The sequence below is a fragment of the Coenobita brevimanus genome, chromosome 70 (genome assembly GCF_032717465.1).
Source record: "Coenobita brevimanus isolate Jiangsu-jjx chromosome 70, ASM3271746v2, whole genome shotgun sequence".
NCBI classification, from domain to species: Eukaryota; Metazoa; Arthropoda; class Malacostraca; order Decapoda; family Coenobitidae; genus Coenobita; species Coenobita brevimanus.
This window is the reverse complement of record NC_137023.1, coordinates 21,391,733-21,415,214: the sequence shown is the minus strand read 5'-3', so window position 1 is coordinate 21,415,214 and position 23,482 is coordinate 21,391,733.

The window sequence follows — 23,482 nt, the reverse complement described above, 5'->3', positions numbered from 1 at the left end:
CTATACTGAGGACGCTGGGCGCAGATGGGTTATAATGTGCACTGATACTAAATGGCAGACACCAGTCAGTATTCTACAGCAAAAAAGTAAATGCTGTCGGGCGAGGTTTGTTGTGCCTGGCACCACTTTTTTTTTTTTTTTTTAATACACATAGTCTCCTGGAGTCCAATCAGTCAGCCTCGTGTCATCTGTTATCTCTTATTCTTGTTATATGACCTACCAACCTCCACTTCTGTTCTTTTATAACTTCTAAAATGTCTTTGACTTTAGTCTGCGATCACACCCAAGTTAATCTTTTCCTATCTCTTAACGATAATCCCAACACTGACCATTCCATTGCTCTCTGAGAACGGATTAGCTTATTTTCTATTGATTTTGTCAGTTTCCAGGTCCCACAACCGAACATCATACCAGGGATTGATTATACATCCATTAGGCTATATACTTTTCGTTTCATATTTGCCAACAAGCTACTTTTCATAATGTCTGTATGTTTACCGAAACGTTTCCATCCAGTTGTAATGTGTCTTTTATTTCGCTCTTATGGTCTTCCATTAGTTTTAATATTTGCCCCAAGAAATAGTACTCCACGACTTCTTCAAGAATTTCTTCGCTTATTCTAATGACGCTCTTTGGTGTATGTGGATTAAATATTATTTTAGTTTTACTCCGGTTCATCTTTAGCACCACTTTGAGACTTTCTCTGTTCAGCTAATATAACATTTCTTTCAATGTCTCTGCTGTTTCAGAGAATAGGACAATGTCATCTGCAAATCATAAATTGTTTAGCTATTCTCTATCCATGTTTACTTCTTTGTTCCCCGAGGTTAGTTTTCTGAAAATACTTTCTAGGCATGCTGTAAATAATTTTGGTGAACTTCTGTCTCACTGAAGCACGCCCTTCTCAATCTTAATTTTTGCCGAATCTTAATTAATGTACCTTAACTGTAGCAATTCCCTCTTTATATATGTTTTCGAGCACAATATTCTCATTTACTCCTTGTTCTCGTAATGAATTTATAATTGCTATTGCTCCACTGAGTCAGAAGCCTTTTCGTAATCAACAAAACCTTAGCATAGTGGTTTATTATATTCTATAGTTTTCTCCATTAGCTGATTCATTGTGCGTAGATGATCAGTAGTCGAATACCCGCTTAGGAATCCTATTCGTTTTCTTCCAAAATTGTTGTTATTTTGTTCGTAAGGACTTTGGTGAAGAGTTTGTTAATGATTGATAATAAAGTAATGGGTCGATAGTTTGTAAGAGTTTTTGAATTGCCTTTGTAAAGTAAAATAACTATTGTATTACATCATGTTCTGGGAATTTTCTTCTTTGAAGAGCAAGTAAGTGGGCGACCCTGTTTTGTACTTCCACTCCTGCTTCCAGCAGTAAATCTGCTACTATTCCATCTTCTCCCGGAACTTTCCTTCTTTTCATATTTTTAAGAGAAATATTTACTTCATCTGGTGTTACCCCAGGTATTTCACTTGTGTCAACTGAAAAGTTAGCCATTGGTACTACTGTCTTTGATGCATACAGTTCTCTGTAAAATTCCTCAACTCTCTTCACTTCGTTTTTGTATTTCAGTGATATAATTTGTTGCTTTCCTAGTGCCATTTTACTTCAGACCTGTTTCAGACTTTTTCCCATTTTGGTGGTTTCTTTGATGTGATCCATATTTCTCTTTTTTCTTCTGTTTGTGTCTTGTTCATCAGCTTATTTAATTCTGCTCGTTCTGTTTCATATTTCTTTGTTTTTACTTTCTTTTTTTTTTTTTTAATGAGCTAGAGAATCTTTTCCGAATACCTCTAGGCTTTGATTGTATTAGGTTTCGCTATTACCTCCGCTAATTCTGTTAGCACTTTTGTTAGTTGTTGGTACACTGAAAACAGTGATGAGAAATAGGGAGGTGAGTATGGAAGTTAAGAAGTCACCGCATGATAGTATTGTGATCCCTACCCTGACGTATGGAAGCGAGGCGTGGACCTTGCAAGAGGGTAACAAGTCAAGAGTGAGAGCAGTGGAAATGAGCTACTTGAGATGAGCATGTGGAGTGACACGGAGGGACAGGTTGACGAATGAAGAAGTGGAGGAACGTTGTGGGGTAGATGTGGATGTGGTTGAGAAGATTAGAAGAAATACACTGAGGTGGTTTGGACATGTGGAGAGAATGGAGAATGAAAGACTGACTAAGAGGGTGTACGTAGGTGAGGTGGAGGAAGGGAGAGGGAGGGGTAGACCGAGGATGAGGTGGAGGGATGGAGTTGAGGTATATGAGGGAGGGGGGGGTGAGTTGGGGGGAGGGTAGTCAAATGGTGGGTGACATAGCGACTTGGAGGCTTTTTGTCTGCTGACACCCTTTGCGAGATTAGGGCGTCGGGCTATAGATAGATAGATAGACTTTTGTTAGTCTGTCAGTCATCTCATCAGTGTCACATTCAGCATTACTTAGAGCCTGGAATCTGTTTGGTATTTGCAACTGAAAGGCTGCTTTGTTTTCGTTTACCTTTATTGGGCATATCATTTTATTTATAATCATCTTCTTTCTTTCACTTCTGAAACTGAATCTGGCTGTGCAACCCATCATTCTATGGTCACCTCCTATATAGCATTTACTTTGTTGATTACTGTGACTTTTGGGATCGTGTTATACACACACACACACACACACACACACACACACACACACATATATATATATATATATATATATATATATATATATATATATATATATATATATATATATATATATATATATATATATATGTGTGTGTGTGTGTGTGTGTGTGTGCGTGCATGTGTAGAATGTTTCAGTATCAGCATTGCAGAACATATTTTTTCAATCAAAGATATAAACAGCAAAACTGTGACTTCATGTCTATAATCCAACTTCAAAATAAAGAGAGGGAGAGAAAAAAAAAACTTTTTAAGAGGCATTAGAATATTTAGGGCAATTCTTGTCATTTAGACCCAGAGAGCAGGGCGAGCCAGTTATTCGTTTAGGTGGTTTAGCGACTCCGTGTTGGAGTTAATCAGTTAATCGGGTGGTCAGTTGTGTCGCTCACAGCTGAAGTGGAGGGACACAGCGCGGACACGTTGCCCGAACGTTTTACCGGGATATACTTATTAACTCCTTGATCCACAGATAACACCTCAATCAACACCATTTAGCACACTATCATCGGCACTAACTGTGGCTTGTGTGTGTGTGTGTGTGTGTGTGTGTGGGTGGGTGGGTGGGTGTGTGTGTGGGTGTGGGTGGGTGTATTTCTAGTTTCCTTTGGTAGAAAAAATGACAAGATAATGATAATGAGTTATCATTAACCAGGTCGCTACGAGACGTCCACCCCAGTCTGAAGGAAAGCATAACAGCGTGTGATGATGGCAAGAATAAAAAAGGAGTTATCGTACTGAAACAAATATGAAAATTTCAATGTGAATGATGTCGAATTAGTCTAAATCAAATAGTTTGGTCATGTGGCGAGGATGGAGAGCAAGAGACTATCTAGGAGAGTGTATGCGAGTGAGGTGGAGGTGGGAAGAGGGAGAGGGAGGCCAAGGATGAGGTGAAGGGGGGAAAAGGGTAGGGGAGGCCGAGGATGAGGTGGGGGGATGGAGTGAAGAGGTATATGAGAAAGGGGTGTGTGAACTGTGAGCAAGGCAGTGAAGTGGCATTGGATAGGGCGACGTGGAGGCGATTTGTTTTTGGTCACCCGTTACGGGATTGAGGCGTCTGGCAATAGATAGATAGACAGAAATGGTGAAACACTCTTCACTGTACAATACAACCACTCATTGAGCCAGATGACAATCCGATGCAGCACCGATGGTAGTTGCGGATAACCTGCTTGAGCATTCACTAAGATGAAGCACATTATAGTTCATATTTGCCATCTCCAGACTGTTTTATTCAGCTATGTACAGACTTCTCGCACCAGGGGACTGCAGACAGCTTTCTTTTAACCCTTCTGTACGAGTGAAGATTTCTAAATTAATCAAAATCGACAATGGCAGGAATGGGTAGGAGAGAATTTAGAGTCGGTCATTGGTTTGAAGTAACTGACGTTGATATCTGATACTGGAATGTATGATCATCAGGTAAGCTTTTGCTCCCATTTCCTTATATACTTCCCCAGTGCTACGCATGGTTTGTGATTAAGGAAGTAATAGCCTGATAGCATTGCAAAGTACCCTTTCTCTGCGGTAACGCAGTTTTCATATTGTGTAAACTCTGTATCAAAAGACGATTTTACTTAATATAGAACCTTTAATACTGAAAGAGTTTGTGAGGGCTATATCTATGTCCTTTAGCTCAACGAGTCTTCCATAAGCTGAATAAAACTGTTTGGTGGTATTGAGAATGAAAATGAGGTGCACCATCCGATTCAAAGTTTAAATGGATTCCTGTTATCCACGCGCTAAAGCAATAAGCTGACTTCTAGTAGCTTTTGGTATTGTAGGTTTTATACCGATTAAAGAGCTTAATATGCCTTTCAAAGATTAACCTTGCAACTACATACGGCCTTCAAGATTTGAATACAAGCATTTGTTGTTAACACAGACAAAACTGCCTTTAGCTATCAGTGCAGTGTTGTTGTTACTCCGTTGTTTAAGGAGATGTATTTCCAAACTGTATGTTGATGACCACTAAACTATCCGATTCGATTTAGGAAAAATCTCACTGACAGAAGTGGTTCAAAGAACCCCTCTGACAGAGACAGGGCAACAGAGAGGGCAACATAGTCAATGATATTACAGTTAGTGACAGCGACGTACTAAATGCAATTAGCAAAATAACAGAGAAAACACCGGCACAGGACAAAAATATCTCCACACGTATTAAAGGAACTGCAGAATTTTTTAACTTATCACTTAACAGCAGTAAAGTGCCACACGAATGGAAGCTTGCAGACGTAACCCCAGTATTCTAAAATGGCAACAGAGCATAACCAGAAAACTACCTCGCAGTGAGTTTCACATCGGTGATTTGCAAATTGCTTGACATTATTATCAGAGACAAGTTTGTCTGTTCTATCTATCTATTGCCAGACGCCTCAATCCCGTTTGGGGTGGCCACAAACAAATCGCCTCCAAGTCGCCCTGTCCCCCGCCATTTCACTCCCCTGCTCCCAACTCACACACCCCTCTCTCATATACCCCTCCACCCCATCTCTCCATCTCATCCTCGGCCTCCCCCTCCCTCTTTCCCCCTCCACCTCACTCACATACACTCTCTTCGTCAGTCTTTCACCCTCCATCCTCTCCACGTGGCCAAACCACCTCAGTGTGTTCCTCATAACGCTTCCTATCACATCCACATCAACACCACAACGCTCCTTTATATCCTCATTCGTCAGCCTGTCTCTCCATGTGACTCCACAGGCTCCTCTTAAATAACTCATTTCCACTGCTCTCACTCTTGACTTGTGTCCTTCCAACAACGTCCAAGCTTCACTTCCGTACGTTAGAGTTGGTATCACAATACTGTCATGTAGTAACTTTTTCACTTCCATGCTCACTTCCCTGTTTCTTATCACTGCTTTCAAAGAACCAGCAACCTTTCTTCCCTGCTATACCCTTTCAAGCACTTCACCCTCCAAACCTCCATCCTTACTCATCACACTACCCAAGTACTTAAACGCACTCACATTTTCCAATTCCTCACCATCCAACCTCGCTGTACATTCACTGACTTCACCTCTCTCAAAGACCATCACTTTACTCTTCCCTACATTCACCTTTAGATTCCGTTTCTCACACACTCTCTCAAACTCATCCACCAAGCCTTGCAGCTCCCCTTCGTCTTCATTCAACAACACAGTATCATCTGCAAACAACAGTACAGGGAGTTTCCAAACACTATCCTCTCTCACCAGGGCCACTCCAACATCCACTACCCTACCTTGTACCTCTTTTATTACCCCATCCATGTACAGATTGAACAACCATGGAGACATGACACATCCCTGTTTCAACCCAACTTTCAAAGAGAAAAATTCACCTAGTTCACCATCCACACGCACTGCAGCCTTCGCACCATCGTACATACTCTTCACAGCATTCAACAACTTCCCATCTACTCCATATATTCTTAACACTTTCCACAATCCTAGTCTATCCACCCTGTCATATGCTTTCTCCAAATCTATGAAAGCCACATACAACTTCTTTCCCTTCTCTAGAAACTATTCCACTAAAGATCTGAGAATGAATATCTGATCTACACAACCTCTTCCCTTCCTAAAGCCTCCCTGTTCTTCTCCAACTAATTTCTCTGTTCTTTCTCTAACTCTGTCAATAAGTATCCTACCATACACTTTTCCTATTATACTAAGAAGACAAATGCCCCTATGATTACCACACACTTCTTTTTCCCCTTTTCCTTTGTACAAGGGAATAATTATACCTGACTTCCAATCCTCCGGGACTCTACCTTCCTCCCAGGCCAATCTGCACATCTTCCACATCCATTCTACTACTATCTCTCCCCCATGCTTCAGCATTTCACCACACACTCCATCAATTCCTGGGGCTTTCCCTGATTTAACTTTCTTCATTGCTTCCACAACTTCTATCCTACTGATTTCTTCCTGTCTTCTCACCTCCCTCCTTCTCCCAGCCATTCCCCAACCACTTATACTCGCATTACTTCCATCCTCCACGTTCAACAATTCCTTAAAGTGTTCGCTCCATCTGCTCACTTTTTCTCCCTTCTCCACAAGTAATCTACCATTTTTATCTTTCACTCCCCTGCTAACTTCATTTCCACCCTGACTTACTCCTTTCACCTCTTTCCAGAACATTATCTTACAGTCCCTCCACTTTACACTCAAATTCCTTCCATCACTTAAAAACAGTCTCATCGAAGATTCGCAACATGTTTTCGAAATAATCGCTCTTGGCTCACGATTCTGTTTTACTTTTTCATTGATATACTGAACATGTATGACGAAACTAAATTTGTTAATGTTGTCTTCCTCGATTTTCAGAAGGCTTTTGACAAAATTCCACACAAAAGACTCCTTCAGAAGCTAAAGCCAAATGGTTTCAGCAAGGGTTGACATTGATTAAATCAAATTGATTTCATGATGTGACTTAATCATTTTTTTTGCTAAAAAAAATCATGATTTTTTTATGTTTTTATTTTTTTTATCTAAAATTTAACCAAAAATCTGAAGGCTTAAAAAAGTTGTGTATAACTTTGTGTTGGCATTCATTTATTCAGATACTTAAGCATTAAGTTAGATTTTGGAGAATTGTGCCATTAAAAATTGCTACATTGTATGACAAAAAATAATATTTATATATTTGTGTAACTAAGTATTGAAATTATTTGTACATCTGAAATAATGCGCCAGAAATCAAAAACTAAAGCCATAAGACTAGGCAGACTATGCTTGTTCACTTAAAGCCATGTCATAATAATATCAGCTTAAGATTTTTCTGTGTGGTAATATAATCAGCTTCGGAATATGGTGTCTTGATTACCACTGGCAACTCAATCTTAATCAGTAGTGTACAGACAGGACTTGAACAGGTATGTATCTAGATTCTGGGCAGTGACTTTCAGCCTGAACCATCAGTGGATAGACAGGACATAAAGTTAACAGTATTCAGTATACTGCTTTTGAAATATTAGCTATATAAAAAACAGAAAGATCAGATAAATAAAAAAATCAAATAAATAGAATGAATAAAAAAATCATTGATTTTTTTTTTTAAATAAAAATCACCAACCCTGATTGCAGCGGCAGTGTGCTCGGGTGGATAGAAGATTGGCTCACAGAACGAAAGCTAAGAATTGCAATGAATGGAAAAGGATCAGACTGGATAAACGTTACAAGTGGAGTGTCGCAGGGTTCAGTGTTATGTCCCATTCTTTTTTCAATATCTATAAATGATGCTGATGAAGAATTATCTTGTATGATTTCAAAATTTGCAGACGATGCTAAAATAGGTAACAGAGCAGATACGGCACTGCAGAGGCAGACAATTCAGAGAGATCTTGATCAACTGTTTAACTGAGCCTAAGCATGGCAAATGGAATTCAATATTTAATAAACGTAAAGTGCTAAACACTGACAGTAAAAATGTAAGAGCTAGTTATAACACGAATTATGTCCAATTTGATAGGGTAAACCATGAAAAAGGCTTAGGAGTTACAATAACATGATTTGAAACCAAGCAGACAATGTGCAGAAGCTGTGAAAAAAACAATAAATTATTATTGATTGGATTCTTAGGTAGAGCATTTGAATTTAAATCCGATAATATCATTCTCACTTTGCATAATTCATTAGTGCGTCCGCACTTGGAGTATTGCATTAAACTTGGTCACCGTATTACAAAACGGATATGAAGAAACTTGAAAGAGTACAGCGAAGGATGACAAAGATGATACCTAGATTGAAAAATAAACCATACGAGGAACGTTTAGAAACCCTGAAAATCTTTACCCCAGCTTAACAGAGGTTACGAGGATATTTAATTCAAACATTCAAGTTATTCAAAGGACATGATAACATGACTGTCGATAAATACCTCACAGTTAATCACTCGAATTATTCTAGAGGCAGAGAGCATAAAATAATTGGGAAACAATTCCTGTCACTTAAAGCCAAGCATTTCTTTAATAAAGTTGTAAATACATGGAACAAATTGCCCTGCAGTGTAGTAATTTGTAATACAGTACTAACTTTTAACCCTCCCCATCCTGGCAGACTTTTTACTAATGACCTTCCCCAATCACAGCAGATTTTCGTTCTTTGTTTTTTTTGGATAAAACCTCCATTTTTTATGAGAAACATCAAAAATTCATAGAGAAATTGTTCACCTGAGTTTAAAAATGCCAGTACAGGTGACCCTACCCTCACCTGGCACTGGGTTCTATCAAGCCCGGCTCCATAGAAGATGTTTTCTATGGGAGGGGTAACCATTCCAAACCACTCAAATACAGTGTTCTTTCCTGGTAGATAGTGATTTATTTGTTTGGTACGAATTTATATATAGTACAAGAGTACATTGGTTTTCACACAGTAATATAGGTGATATAAGCATTGTTTCAGCTGCCAAACACATCAACATACCACACCTTGTTTGGTGACATTACCTGCTCATCACTTGAGTGTTTCATCCTCTAACACCATGTAAACTTTGTCCTCCACATTGTCATCGATTGGGGAATCACTCTCACCTTGAATTTCGTATCATAGCACAACATGTCTTTACTGTCCAGGTCACTGGTAATAGGTGAGTTGCCGAGAGAATGGCGTGTGGGGGGAGGAGGTCACACGGGGTAAGGCATTGTCCCTGCCTGGCCTTGGGTAGAGAAAGATGTCCCATGTATACATACCAAAAATCACGTGCGAAATTTGAAAAATGTGCAAATGATGGACCTTGCAATTGCAGAGTGTTTATAAACGTCAATGGGAGTCACAGTGACAAAATGTTTGGGCGCATTGTGTATTTCAACAGGGTGCGGTGGGTTAAAGGTCGCTTGGATAAGTATCTGTCGTCTAACCCCGAGCTTAATATGTTTACTTCTGATTAAACACTTCTGTGTATATATATATATATATATATATATATATATATATATATATATATATATATATATATATATATATATATATATATATATTTCAAATCAATTTACTAAATGCAGTTATAGTATAAGCACAGACTAGAATATGTACAGATAGCCCTGAGTTAACAGTCACTACTCTTACTTCCGACTTGTGGTGGGCTGTGGATCACTGAGGGTCCCTGTTATTTAAGTGACCACCATCGGGATTTTTTTTTTAATGCATCAAGGGTCACTGATTCAGGAGGTAAGTTGTGTACTTGTCCCACATGGGGAAGTTCCTTGTCTCAGTGGAGTGAATAGAGCTGGAGTCTGATTGACTGCTACCTACCTAAAAGCGCCAGGCAAGGCTGCTGCACCACCCCTGAACATCCTTACTGTGCACAGTGCAATTTCTATGCTGTGTCTGCAGACGCCCTGTTAACTCATCGGGATTTTTTTTTAACGTACCAGGGGTCACTGCATCAGGAGGTAACTTGTGTACTTGTCTCGCACGGGAAAGTTCCTTGTTTCAGTGGAGTGAACGGAGCTGGGGCCTGATTGACTGCTACCTACCTTAAAAGCACCAGGCAAGGCTGCTGCACAACCCCTGAACATGCACACCGTGAACTGTGCAATTTTCATGCTGTGTCTACAGACGCCCTGTTAACTCAATGTACCCGTGCATAATGTCATGAATTATTTATTTATTAGATTATTCATTTTGCTTTAGTACTTTCTCTTTCAGGTTATTCAAACTGGTAGGACATTGATAAAGTAATATTGAATGTGACTTTTCTTTTTCAGTCTTGCCTATGAGATTTCTGGCAGTTTTTCCATGCTGCATGGTGGTTTTTCTAACTTTTTCCTGCCAGTTTTAACTGGAGGGTTTGGAGGTTGGGTGAGCCTTCTTACTTTACCATCCTTATCCTTCAGCATGTAGAAACAGATCTCGTAGTCATAGTCTACTCTGTAACAAATAGCCTCGAAAGGACCATAAGGTCTGTTGCTGCTTGCATCCCTTTTGTACTCCCTTGTACTTTTTAACCATAAGAAGTTTATAGAAACTTCACAACTTTTATAATGCTGTTACAGCAGCAAGCCATTCAGACTCCCTTCTTCCATGGGATTGGTATAATGAGCTGTTAATTACTGCCGCCTAGTTAAACATGCTGATCCCATTGCAGTTACTCAGCTAAGCCATGCGAACCCTTTTTAGTCAAGAAAAAAAAAAGAAAAAACGCATGAAACATTAGGTGATAATTTTGAACAATAATGATGCCATATTATTAGTTGTGTATTTTCAGTATATCTGTTTATTTATTGCTCGACACTATATCCTGTGAACAGTCTTTCCGAAAAAACGGTGTTTCTGTCAGTATACACCGCAGCATGTGCCCTCTTCCCACGACATCTCCACCCCCCCCTCCTCCTCCTCCTCCTTATCTCTCCACTTTTTCCTGAGTTTGCAACACACACATACACAGACAGACAGACACACACACACACACACACACACACACACACACACACACTCTCTCTCTCTCTCTCGCTTCATATTTTTCGAACCATCTCGAAGTATTTCTTTTTCTTTCTGTGTTAATAATAATTCAACTACGCAGTTATGTCGGAGTCTGTTTAGCAATACAGTGTTATTTCCTGTGATTCAAGATGCACCGTAAATATTTCAGGGTCTGTTTCAAGTCTTATCACAGCCCACTGGTGATCCGTTCTTCATGATTATGTTCTGTGTATGCAACTTCATGTCATCTTCTACGACCTGCGAGAATCCTTGCATCAACGGTTTTATTTCTTACTATTTTTCCCTTCATTGAGTTTCCCAGTTCCTCCCGTTCTGCGCCTTGCAGCAGGCTTCAGTTTTCGAACAGTATCTTTATATCCACAAACTGAGTTCAGTAATATCTTTGGTTACCTACATTCCTTTGAATGTGTTCTGCTAGGATTCACATATATTGAAATGCTGTTTAAACACTCCATCCTTTTTTATCTATTTATTTAATAAATTGAGAACCACGTCCATCTTAATTGTTTTTGTTTTTAGCTCTGTCATTTACTTGGCATCATGGATCCACTCTTGCAGCACTTGCTTTATATACCGTATAATGTAATATAAATAGCTCCCAGGTCTAGTCCATTATTATAAATTCGTCAGCCATAACATGACACAGATCTTCAGCCTTTCTCATAGTTTTTCTCACAGCTCAGTGACAAAAAAAGAAAATACAAAGGCTCAACATCCCTTCCATAGCACTGCTTTATAACCATACCCTTTTTATTCTAACTTGGCCCACAACTGCCCTCTCATTATCTTGAATGCTCAGATGTAACAAGAGATTACCACAAGAACTTGAAACTAATTACAAAGAAGTGCTGTGAAAAGGCTGTTGAGCCACAGCAATGTGTTATTTTGTCATATAAGCTAAAACAGGACAAAACTCTAGGCCAAATTATGGTATAAGGATTATAGTACCATATACTAGTTTAAATCTGTTGGTACAGCTCAACATTAAAGATGGAAATTTGGGTTACTGAGGCAAAGTAAAGGTGTGCTGATCATACCTCCTTCCCACAAAAACGTTTGTTTGCTCACACCATTTTCTTTTGGTGATTTTCCATCCATGATTATATGCGACCTTCAGCAGTGCTGATTTCACTGCACTTTCTCGTTTTTCCTGCCAGTGGTCTCGTTGTTCCCAGATCTGATATTAAAGCATTTCATCCGCCTTAGTGCAAAGCATGAAATATTAGAGCATCGTTAGAGTATTTTAACATTAAATAACACAGACCATGCTCAAAAATATCCATAAAAAGAAATAGCTTGAAGGAAGGCTACTATTTACTTTGAACTAGCTTTCCGTGCATAGTATGATTTTGAAGAACGAAGAGATGTGAGTGCGATATAATACTGCGCACCAAGTCATCTTTACGCCGTGTTGAAAAAGTAATAAAACAGTTAATAAGTCAAGGATGGAAAAATTCTGGTAGTGTGAAGTTGTGAAGGCGAGGATATTAAAGTTTACTACCTGACGCCAACCTCTCGCAGGGATCTCAACTATCTGTTTCACTCTCCTCCCTCTCCTTCTCCTCTTCTCCGCCACAGTCCTTCTCCCTCCTCACATTTTCTTACCTGCTTATTCTTCATCCTCCGTGAGCAAACACTCCTCCAACATTCTCTCTCTCTCTCTCCCCCCTTTTTTTTTTTTTTTTTTTGCACAGTAAACCCTAATTCTCTCCATAAATTTCCCCTTCACACCCTTCCTATGTTTCCTCACATTCCCACACCCTCACCTTGCTGTGTATAACACCTGTATACACGGATATCTTCAGACTCTGTTAACAGCTGAATTGGATTCAGTCCAAACTGTTGTACCTTTACACTAAACAAAATTTCATTATGTGAGTATTATTCCTTCATAAATCTTTATGTCAGCATGAAAATGCACACTGCTGCATAATGTGAGGATAATAAACAGGATGGAAGTGCAATGTGGAAAACTTAACCAAATAACCTCATTTGTGTAGGCCTGTAATACTGTCAACATTTGCTATTCCATGGTGGTGACAACTCTAGTATTAATTTCCTGCTAAAGCCGGACAGTTTTATTCAGCTAAGGGTAAGTTGTAAAAGTCTAAGTGTTAGTAGGGAAAAGACAAGGAACACCTTCGTCATATACACCCCTGCAATAGTGTAAGGGGAAAGAAATAATTATTTACGGATAAGGTGGTGGAGCAAATCCCGGGAATCCCTTCCTTTATAAACTCTAGCCCGGGTGAAAATTGTCTACTGTACAAATTTCTGTGTGCCCACTAAAAACCATGGCGTTATTAGCCATGGGGAAGGCCTCCCAGGATTGGCGGCAGTCGAGGGTTCCATCCTGCCTAAAATGTGGCCGGGATGAACGTCTACTATACTCGATTTTTTTCCAGATGATGATCCACTTTCGTGAATGTGGCACCTGCGCACGCCTGCTGCGTGATTGGTTGGTTTCAATTTCATACCTGAAGTATCATATTTACAAAAAGCTGTTGTACCTTATATTCCAATTCTCATAAATGCTGTTTTGCATTGTTATTGTACTATACAGACATGAAACGAGTATGTATTTGTGCTTCACCCAAACGGACAATGAATTTAAGGAAGTTGAATTTGAATTGAAATATTCATTGTTGTAAAAGGTACAGAGTTGTTGCATCTCTAATAAATAAATAAATAAATATACTTAGGGATGTATATACTTACGGATAATATGGGTGAGGGTATCGAAGCAATAGTATAGGTATGATCCATAATAAAGTCAGACATCTTGCTAGACAAAACAACTTGTTTTTCCCGCCTGGCCGTCTGTTGTGTCCCCCCCTCCTCTGTAGCGACTGTTCCATTCGCCTCCTCACTTCCACCACTTTACCACCGACAAAACTGCTAATTTACTTAGAATGGTACTATTGTCTAATGTAACAAGTGCCTAGGTATTAAGATACTTTTTATTTGCACATAACCCAGCCTAATGCATTTACTTTTTTAAAAAATAGAGGGAGATCCAGCAACTCTACCTTTTACAACCATAAATATTTCAGTTCTAATTCAACTTCTTCAAATTCATTGTCCGTTTGGGTGAAGCACAAATACATACGCGTTTCATGTCTGTTAGTATAGTACAATGACAATGTAAAATAGCATTTATGAGAATTGGAATAAAAGGTACAATTGTTTTTGTAAATATACTTCAGTTATGAAATTGAAACCAACCAATCATGCGGCAGGAGTGCGCAGGTGCCACATTCACGAAAGTGGATCATCAGCTGGAAAAAAAAAATGAGTATAGTATGCTAAACATCATATTCTTCTGTTAAAAACCATGGCCGTGCATAAAGGCTGCGGTCAAGTCCTCCCGGGGTCACTCCTACCCTACTGTAGTAAGGAGAGGGGGGGGGGGAGCTTTTGAGAGTCTCACGCTGCCTAAAAAGTGGGCCAAGTAAACATCTACCATCGTACAAAAGTTTATGTTCTTAAGCAAAAAAAAAAAAAAGGAAAAAAAAAGGGAAAAAAAGAAAGAACATGGGTCTCCTTGGGGAAGGCTTCCCCACATCTGTGGAACGGGTCTTGCCCTGCCAAAATGTGGCCTGGGTAAGCGCCTACCAATATGCTAAATTTCTGGTTCCAAGCTTAAAATCTATAGTCGTGCATAAAGGCTTTTCCGGGACCCACAGGGGCCACCTCATTCCCCATGAGTGGCCCCCCTCATTTGTTTCACCCATACCAAAACGTGGCCAGGGTGAACATTTGTTAATAGTCGAAATTCAAGAACTTTGATTATATTTTTGCCCCTGCATAACGACTTTGACTGAGTTCTGTGAGGACGGACCTCAGGGGCCTCACCATGGTTACAGCATGGTACGACTGAAGCTCTACCGCTACTCGAAAACTCGTGTTTCAAGGTAAAAAACTGGCCCTGACAAACGGTTTATTTGGGGTTTGGCGCCGTGGGGACGTCCACCCCTTGTTGGGTGGCGGCCCTCTGGAGTCTGAACCTGCCTGAAATATGGTCCGAGTGTAGGTCTACTATTCTGCAAAATTTCATTTTCCTAACCATCTTCCCATAAGGCTTGGACCGTATTCTTCAAGAAAGTACAGTTATTCTGTGAGTGAGCCAGTGGGTGAGGGAAGGAGGAAGGGAATGATGCAGTTAGGAACCAACTCTATATTTTGCCGCTCCTGTGGGTCCGACAAACACATTTAATTGCAGTGTTTGTTGTTCTTTGATAAAGTACATTTTAGCGCCCTACAAAGTAAATTGTTATTAACGTGTCTCTTCAAATTTTGCAACACTTATGTTCTCATGCAATGGATTGTTACTAGTTCAGCTTTAGACACGTGAGGTAAGGGTAGATTCAACTATTCCCCCAGCATAGTCTTGCAAAGCATCATATTTTAAATGAGAAAAAAAATAGTTTGTATTTGAAGAGAGTATGGCAGTGAAAACCTAAGAAATCAAAACAGTATGAAGAAGAAGGTAATAAACAAACAAAATGAAAAATAACGGAGCTAAGGTGAATGAAGTGGAATGGATAGATAAGGAAAATTTAATGAAAATATAGTTCTTCATTCTAAGTGGGAAAGTTGTATGTATTGATGCAATAACGACAGGTACTAAAAGGAGAACGATATGGTGGGATGCGGAAACAGAAAGAATAGTTGGAACAGCAGGGAAAAGAAAAGGAAGAGAAAATATGTTGGTAGCAAGAAGCGTGTTTTTCAAAGAGAATGATTAAAAGGAAGAAGAAAGGAATGAATGAAGAGTATGAAATAAAAATTATTGCACGTTTTTCTGATAACTTGAAACATTACCTTCAGTGCTACTAATATTCCCATCTCCAAAAGTATTGAAATTCTTGGCATCTCACTTAACAGTGCCCCCAGCTTGACCTCTCATGTTAGATCACTTGCTAAAACCGCCTCAAAGAAACTTGGATTATTGTACAGAGTCCGTAACTTCTTCGCCGATGAGCAGTTAGCTATAATTTATAAGTCATGTGCGCTCTCAGCTTGAATATTGCTCACCCTTGTGAAATGGTTGTGGAGAGGTTGCATTAAGACAACTAGACAAAATTCAGAACAAAGCTGTTAGAGTTATTAGCAACCCTGCTATTACATATAAACTACCTTCCATGCAAGTAAGAAGGAATGTTGCCTCTCTTGCATTATTTTACAGATATTTTTTTGGCAAATGCTCAGACGAAGTTGCGTCCATGGAGCCACCTCTCCATGCCTTCTTTCGTGCTACACGGGCATCTGGTAGCGCTCATGACTGGAATGTCACTCAGGCATATTGCAGAACTTCTGCCTATCAGAGTTCTTTCATTCCCCAAACTGCATCTCTCTGGAACTCGCTTCCCGAGAGTTGTTTCCCTCCAAATTTCAACCCACAACTGTTCAAGTCTAACTATTACAGATACTTTATGAACAGAGGACAACAGTAATCTGGTGTATGGATTATTTTTTTTTTACTCATTTGTTTTTCCTTCCTCAGTTCTGTTATTTATGTGTAAAAAAAAAATTGAGGAGAGAAATGAAAAAGTGTAGGAATGAATGTGGGAAAGACTTGAATATGTAATGAACGAAAAGGAAGGAATACACACACACACACACACACACACACACACACACACACACACACACATATATATAAAGATATATATATATATATATATATATATATATATTATATATATATATATATATATATATATATATATATATATATATATATATATAAATGAGATAAGGAACTAGTGCAAAGACTGTTCTGAACATATACACAAGTTCTAGATGCGGGAGCTTCAGAGCCGCACTTAATTATTCTAGTTGTCTTCATTATGTAACATAGGTGTACCCGAACACTATCATTATCATGGTATAACGGTCAACCAGTCATGTAATGCACAAAAATATGCCGTAAAAATGCATAGGGATGATTTTACTTGCTCCTCTTTTGTCTTGATTTCGGTCGGATGGTTTTTGGTGCACTGCCATCCTAACATTTTCATTTATTTCATCAAATGAAATTCTTTTATTTCTAGTACTAGCTTTTACAGTCTCTTGAATAAATATCTGGCTTGTAATCTCATGGTAACAGTATTCAGTGCTTAATAATTAAAAGGTGGTGCTTTCTCACTCACACCACCACACTCAGGAGCATAGAGCAATAGTGCAACGTTAGTTTGTACTGTCGCTGTATTCCGCGGTATCTTAATCCGTAGACAAAAGTAACGTTAGGGTAATATACATCTTCACCTACGAAATTCCCCCCTGTGTCATGGGGGACACAACCTGGCCGCATTATGGGGTGGTAATACTACTCTGCGGCCAGGTTGTGTTAGGAAGAATACTGCCACCGTATTCCCTGCGTGTCGTAAAAGGCGACTAAAAGGGACGGAGTGAGGGGACTAGGGACTCCCTCCTCTGTTTTTTAGTTCCTAAAAAGAGACAGGCCAGAGAAAGGGATGGGGGATGGAGTTATCCCAGTACCCTGAAGATTGGGTCTATGAATGTGCATGGATGTAGTACGATTGAGGTTAAAATGGAGGAGAGTGGGAGAATGTTTGTGAGAAGAAAGTTGGATGTGTTAGCTTTGAGTGAAACGAAGATGAAAGGGAAGGGTGAGTCTATGTTTGCAAGTGTGAATGGAAGATTGTCAGGTGTTGATAGAGGAAGGGCAAGAGAAGGTGTGGCCTTGTTAGTGAGTCCGGAAGTACAGCAGTGTGTGATGAATGGAAGGAGGTGTCATCGAGACTGATGTGGGTGAAAGCGAAATTTGAACGTGAGTTGTGGGTGTTTGTGCGTGCATATGGGCCTGGTAGTGAAAGGGATGAACAAGAGAGGGAGTCTTTCTGGAATGATGTTGATGAGTGTCTGCATAGTTTTGGAGCGAATGTGAATGTGGTAATGATGGGAGATCTGAATGCTAGAGTGGGAAATGTAGCAGTTGAAGGTGTAGTTGGTATGCATGGTGTGCCTGGAAGAAATGAAAATGGGGAACGAATGATAGGGATGTTTGTCGAGCGAGAAATGGTGATTGGAAATACGCTGTTTAAGAAGAAAGATATTTATAAGTATACATGGGTGAGACAGGAGGGTGGAAGGGTTGTTGATAGAGCTTTGATGGACTATGTGGTTGTGCCTAGGAATGTAACAGGAAGATTGTTGGATGTGAGAGTTCTGAGAGGGGAGGGTGGAGGTATGTCTGACCACTACCTGGTGGAGGGAAAGTTAAGAGTAGGTAAGAGATGGGTGTGAGCTAGGAGGGTTAGGTGTGGCAGGGAGGTTTTGAAAGTGAGTGAGTTGGATAAAAGAGAGAAAAAGATAGAGTATCAGGAGAAATTGAAAGATGAGTGGAACGTAGTGAAAGATCAGGAAAATGGCAGTGTGGAGAAGGGTAGTTGTTTAAGAGTGCTGTGGTGGGGCATGCAGAAGAGGTGTGTGGTGTGAGACGTGTGGGTGGTGGTGTAAGAAAAGGAAGTGAATGGTGGTGCGAGGAAGTAAGTATGGCTGTGGCTGAGAAGAGACGTGCATATGAAGTGTGGCTGCAGAGGAAGGATGAGATGTCATATGAAAGGTATAAGGTAAAGAGGACTAGGGCGAGAAGGGCTGTGCGTGATGCTAAAGTGGCAGCAGCTGAGAGGTGGGGTAGGCGGCTGACAGAGAATTTTCAACAGAATAAGAAAATGTTTTGGAAGAAGGTGAGAAGGGTGCGAAAGGGAAAGTCTGGGAAGGAAGAACGAGTAAAAGCAGAGGATGGAAGGATGTTAATTGAGATTCATGCAGTAAGGAAGAGATGGGCAGAGTATTTTGAAAGATTGTTAAATGTAGAGGAGGAAAGAGTGGCTGAGATTGTGGCGGATGGAAGGGTGCAAGGAATAAATGTGTTGGGAGAGTTGAATGATTCTTTGATCACGAAGGAGGACGTGGAGAAGGCAGTAAAGGAGATGAAAACAGGGAAAGCTGCGGGTATGGATGGGTGTGCTGTGGAATGCCTGAAGGGTGGTGGAGTGACTATTGTTGACTGGTTAGTAAGATTGTTGAATGTGTGCTTTGTGAAAAGTATGGTCCCAGTTGACTGGGCAAGTGCTTGTGTGGTCCCGTTGTATAAAGGCAAGGGTGATAAGTATGACTGTACTAGCTTTAGGGGTATAAATCTGTTGAGTGTTGTAGGTAAGGTTTATGGTAGAGTGTTAATTATGAGAGTTAGAGAGGGTACAGAGAGAGTGGTTGGTGATGAGCAGTGTGGCTTTAGGAAAGGGAGGGGATGCGTGGATCAGGTGTTTGCTGTGAGACAAGTGTGTGAAAAGTATTTAGTGAAAGGCAAGGATGTGTTTGAGGCATTCATGGATTTAGAGAAAGCGTATGATAGAATTGATAGGGAGGCTTTGTGGACTGTTTTAAGATTGTATGGACTTGATGGTAGGTTACTAAAAGGGGTGAAAAGTTTTTATGTAAATAGTAGACCATGTATAAGAGTGGGAAATGCTGTGAGTGATTGGTTTCCTGTGAGAGTGGGGCTGCGACAGGGATGTGTGATGTCGCCTTGGTTATTCAATATTTACATGGATGGTGTTGTAAGGGAGGTGAATGCAAGAGTTTTAGGTGGAGGTCTGAGTCTGGTGAATGTTGATGGTGGAGAGTGGAATCTGAAGCAGCTGCTGTTTCCAGATGATACTGCACTGGTGGCTGATTCAGAGGAGAGATTGAGACAGTTGGTAGAGGAGTTTGGAAGGGTGTGTGAAAGGAGGAAATTGAAAGTAAATGAGATTAAGAGTAAAGTGATGAAGTGTAGAGGTTGGTAGATGGTAGGGGGATGAATATAGTTTTGAATGGTGAGCTGCTTGAGGAGGTACAGTGTTTTAAATATCTAGGGTCACATGTTGCTGTGGATGGAAGAATAGATGCAGAAGTGAAGTTTAGAATAAATGAAGTAGGAAAGGTGCTGGGAGGATTGAATAGTGTTTAGATGTCGTTCACTTAGAATGGATGTAAAGAGAAGGCTGTATGAGGGTGTTGTGGTACTGATTGCGTTATATGGGCCTGAAACTTGGAATATGGGTGTAGCAGAGAGGAAAAGTTTGAATGTAATGGAGATGAGGTGTCTGAGGAGTATGTGTGTGGAGTGACTCGTATGGATCGAGTGCGAAATGATGAAGTGCGAAGGAGAACTGGAGTTGTTCGGGAGATGGCTGGTAGAGTTGAGCAGAGGGTGTTGCGATGGTTTGGGCATATGGAGAGAATGGATAATGAGAAATTGGTGAAAAAGATAACTAGATCTGATGTGAGAGGTGTTAGGCTGAGAGGAAGACCACGAATAGGATGGATGGACAGCGTGAAGAGAGCGCTGGATGTGAGAGGGATGTCTGTTGAACAAGGAAGAGTGGCTGTGCATGACAGAAATAAATGGAGAGAAATTGTGAATGAATAAGTGATGACGCAGCCCTGAGGGGATATTCTCCCGCATTTGGTCTGATCAGCTAGCCAGGTCAGGTGCGGGTAAGTGGATGGGTCTGTTATGATGTGGCAGGGGTAAACCAGCTCTGCTGTTGGGCCCTACTGCGGATGTCACTGATTGCACTGCGCAGTTGACCCTTGTGCGGTGTGGTGCGGTGAGGATCTGTCCGTTCTCCCCTTTGGGGCTAAGATGAGAATGAATGTGTTTGAATGGATGAGTAAATGGGGAGTGTGTCGTCCTGTCTCGGCTACCTCCCTATCGTTGGGGGAAGCAGCCTAGGTATATAGATAGATAGATAGATAGATTTCGCACTTCATGGCGGTGTTTCTCATTTTTTCATTCCGGCCTTAGCTTGAGGCATAGATGGATGAAAGAAGACCTTTTAAGTTAGTATCCTTAGTTTGACTGTTAGAAATCATAGTTATAGCCTCCTCCATAACCAATTACCTGAAAAGCACCAAAAACCTGTTGCCATTTATTTTCCTGTACGGCTATTTGTGTAATAAAACCTCAGAAAATGATTGAATTAACAATCCTGCGGAACAGAATGGTATCGTTTTCGGCAATGTGCCCTATACCATAGCGGTATACTCAGGCTGTGTGTGTGTGTGTGTGTGTGTGTGTGTGTGTGTGTGTGTGCTTTAACTCTTCCTAGGCTATTTTATGGATTTGAATGAAACTTCCCAGATGAGTTAGTCGGATTTCTGGGAAGGTCGTCCATAATATACAATTTTTCAACCATCATTTTTTGGGGGATCAGCTCCCCGGGTCAAATTTATCTTCTCAGAAATGATGAAAGGAAGGCTGATATGGCATTGATATCGTAGTATCTGTTGCACAATCGAGTTACGTCCGTAATGCGATATTTGAGGAGCGTGAATCTCTAACGATTCTTGGGGAGTCAGCCCCACTACGATTCTTGGGGGTCAGCCCCACTATCAAAAATAAAATGAAAAATTATCAGAAATAATGGAAATTGAGCAGACGGATTTGATCGAAACTTTTCAGGTGAATTCATCGGGTTTCTGGAAAGGATTTCTACTATATTCAATTTTCCAACCATGATTTTTAAGGGAGGGAGTGTCAGTCCTTCTAGCCAAATTAAAAATTTCTAGAAATAATTAAAGGAAGGCTGATATGGCTTTGATATCGTAGAACATAATGTGCAATGGACTTCAATTCGTAATACGACATTTAGAGAGTGAGACACCTAAAAACTATTCTTAGGAGGTCAGCCTCTCTCCCTAAAATTACAATGATAAGAAATAAGTGAGAATAAGCAGATGATTTCAGCGGAACGTGGTCATTTTGGTTGGCTACATGATAATGTCCTCCAATACATAAAATTTTTCACTGCAGTGTTGTAGGGGATCAGTCCCCCCTCCAAAACCTATAAAGGATACAAAATAAAGGAAGGGGGACGGAAGTGACTTTGATATATAAGGGATACAAAATAAAGGAAGGGGAACAGATGTGATTTTGATATACTCGTATAAAGGATACAAAATAAAAGAAGAGGGACAAATATGATTTTGATATCTTAGTACATGTAGTAAAATAGACTCTCATAATTAATGCGATATTTCGGGAGCGTGACTCACTCAGTAGTTCTTGGAGAGTCAGCCCCCTCCCCAAAATTAAAACGACCAGAAATGATGGAAATAAAATTATATGAGTGAAACTTCCCAGGTGATTCGTTTGGTTACTGGGAAGGTCTTCCACTATATACAGTTTTCCAACCCTGGCTTTCAAGAGGGTCAGCCCCACCCCTTACCTAATATAAAATTATCAGAAATAGTGATAAAATTGCAGATATGGTTTTGATATCTCAGTGCATGTTGTACAATATTCTCTGATCCGTAATGCGATATTTAAAGACTGTGAACCCCCAGTGATTCTTGGAGGGGTCAGCCCCCTCCCGATGATAAAGACGATAAGAAATAGGAGAAAGTGAACATTTGGAGTTCAACGAAATCAGCATACATATTGCAGGATTTGGTATGCAGTTTGCATGTTTCTTCTGAATGCTTAAGAAGAAACTGCACATCGATATCTGGGAAGCATGACTCCCCCCACCATGAATCTTGGGGCATCGGCCACCCACTTAAAAAAAAAAAAAAAAAAAAAAAAAAAAAAAAAAAAATCAGGAATAGAGGAAATATATGGAGAAAACACCCCATGTGTGTTCTTTAGGTTACTGGGAAGGTTTTTTCCTATATAAGGTTTTCAAACCATTATTTTTAAGGGGGTTAGCCCACTCAGCAAACTTAAAATTCTCAAAAATGGAGGAAGGAGGGCAGATGTAACTTTGATACCTTGGTGCATGTTGTAAAATGGACTCTCATCCACAGTGCGATATAAAACAAAGGTGATCAGAAATCGGGGAGAGATATGAATGCCATATCCCAGGTAAGTTCGTTTGGTTTTTGGGAAAGTCTTCCACTACATACAGTTTTCCAGCCATGAATTTTGTGGGCGCTCGCCTTCCTCAGGAAAATAAAAACTCTAAGAATTTGTGAAAGGATTGCAGACATGACTTTGATTTCCTAGAACATGTTGTACAATGGACTCTCATCTGTAACGTGATATTTGGGGAGCATGATCCTCTCAGTGATTCATGGGGGATCAGCCCCTCTTCCCAAAATAAAAGCTATCAGAAATACGGGAAAGTGAGCACATGGATTTCAACGAAATCAGTATAACAGGATTGGGGCATGCAGTTGCCATTTTTTTTTTCTGAATGTACAGGAAGAAACTGTACATATACTTTATTACCTCTCTTTCTCCCTCTCTCTCTCTCTCTCTCTCTCTTGTTATAATAGAATCTGTGTATGCATTTTCACACGAAATTGAAGACTCTGAACAGCTGTCGACGTAGTTCGTGCTTTTGTAATATCGGTG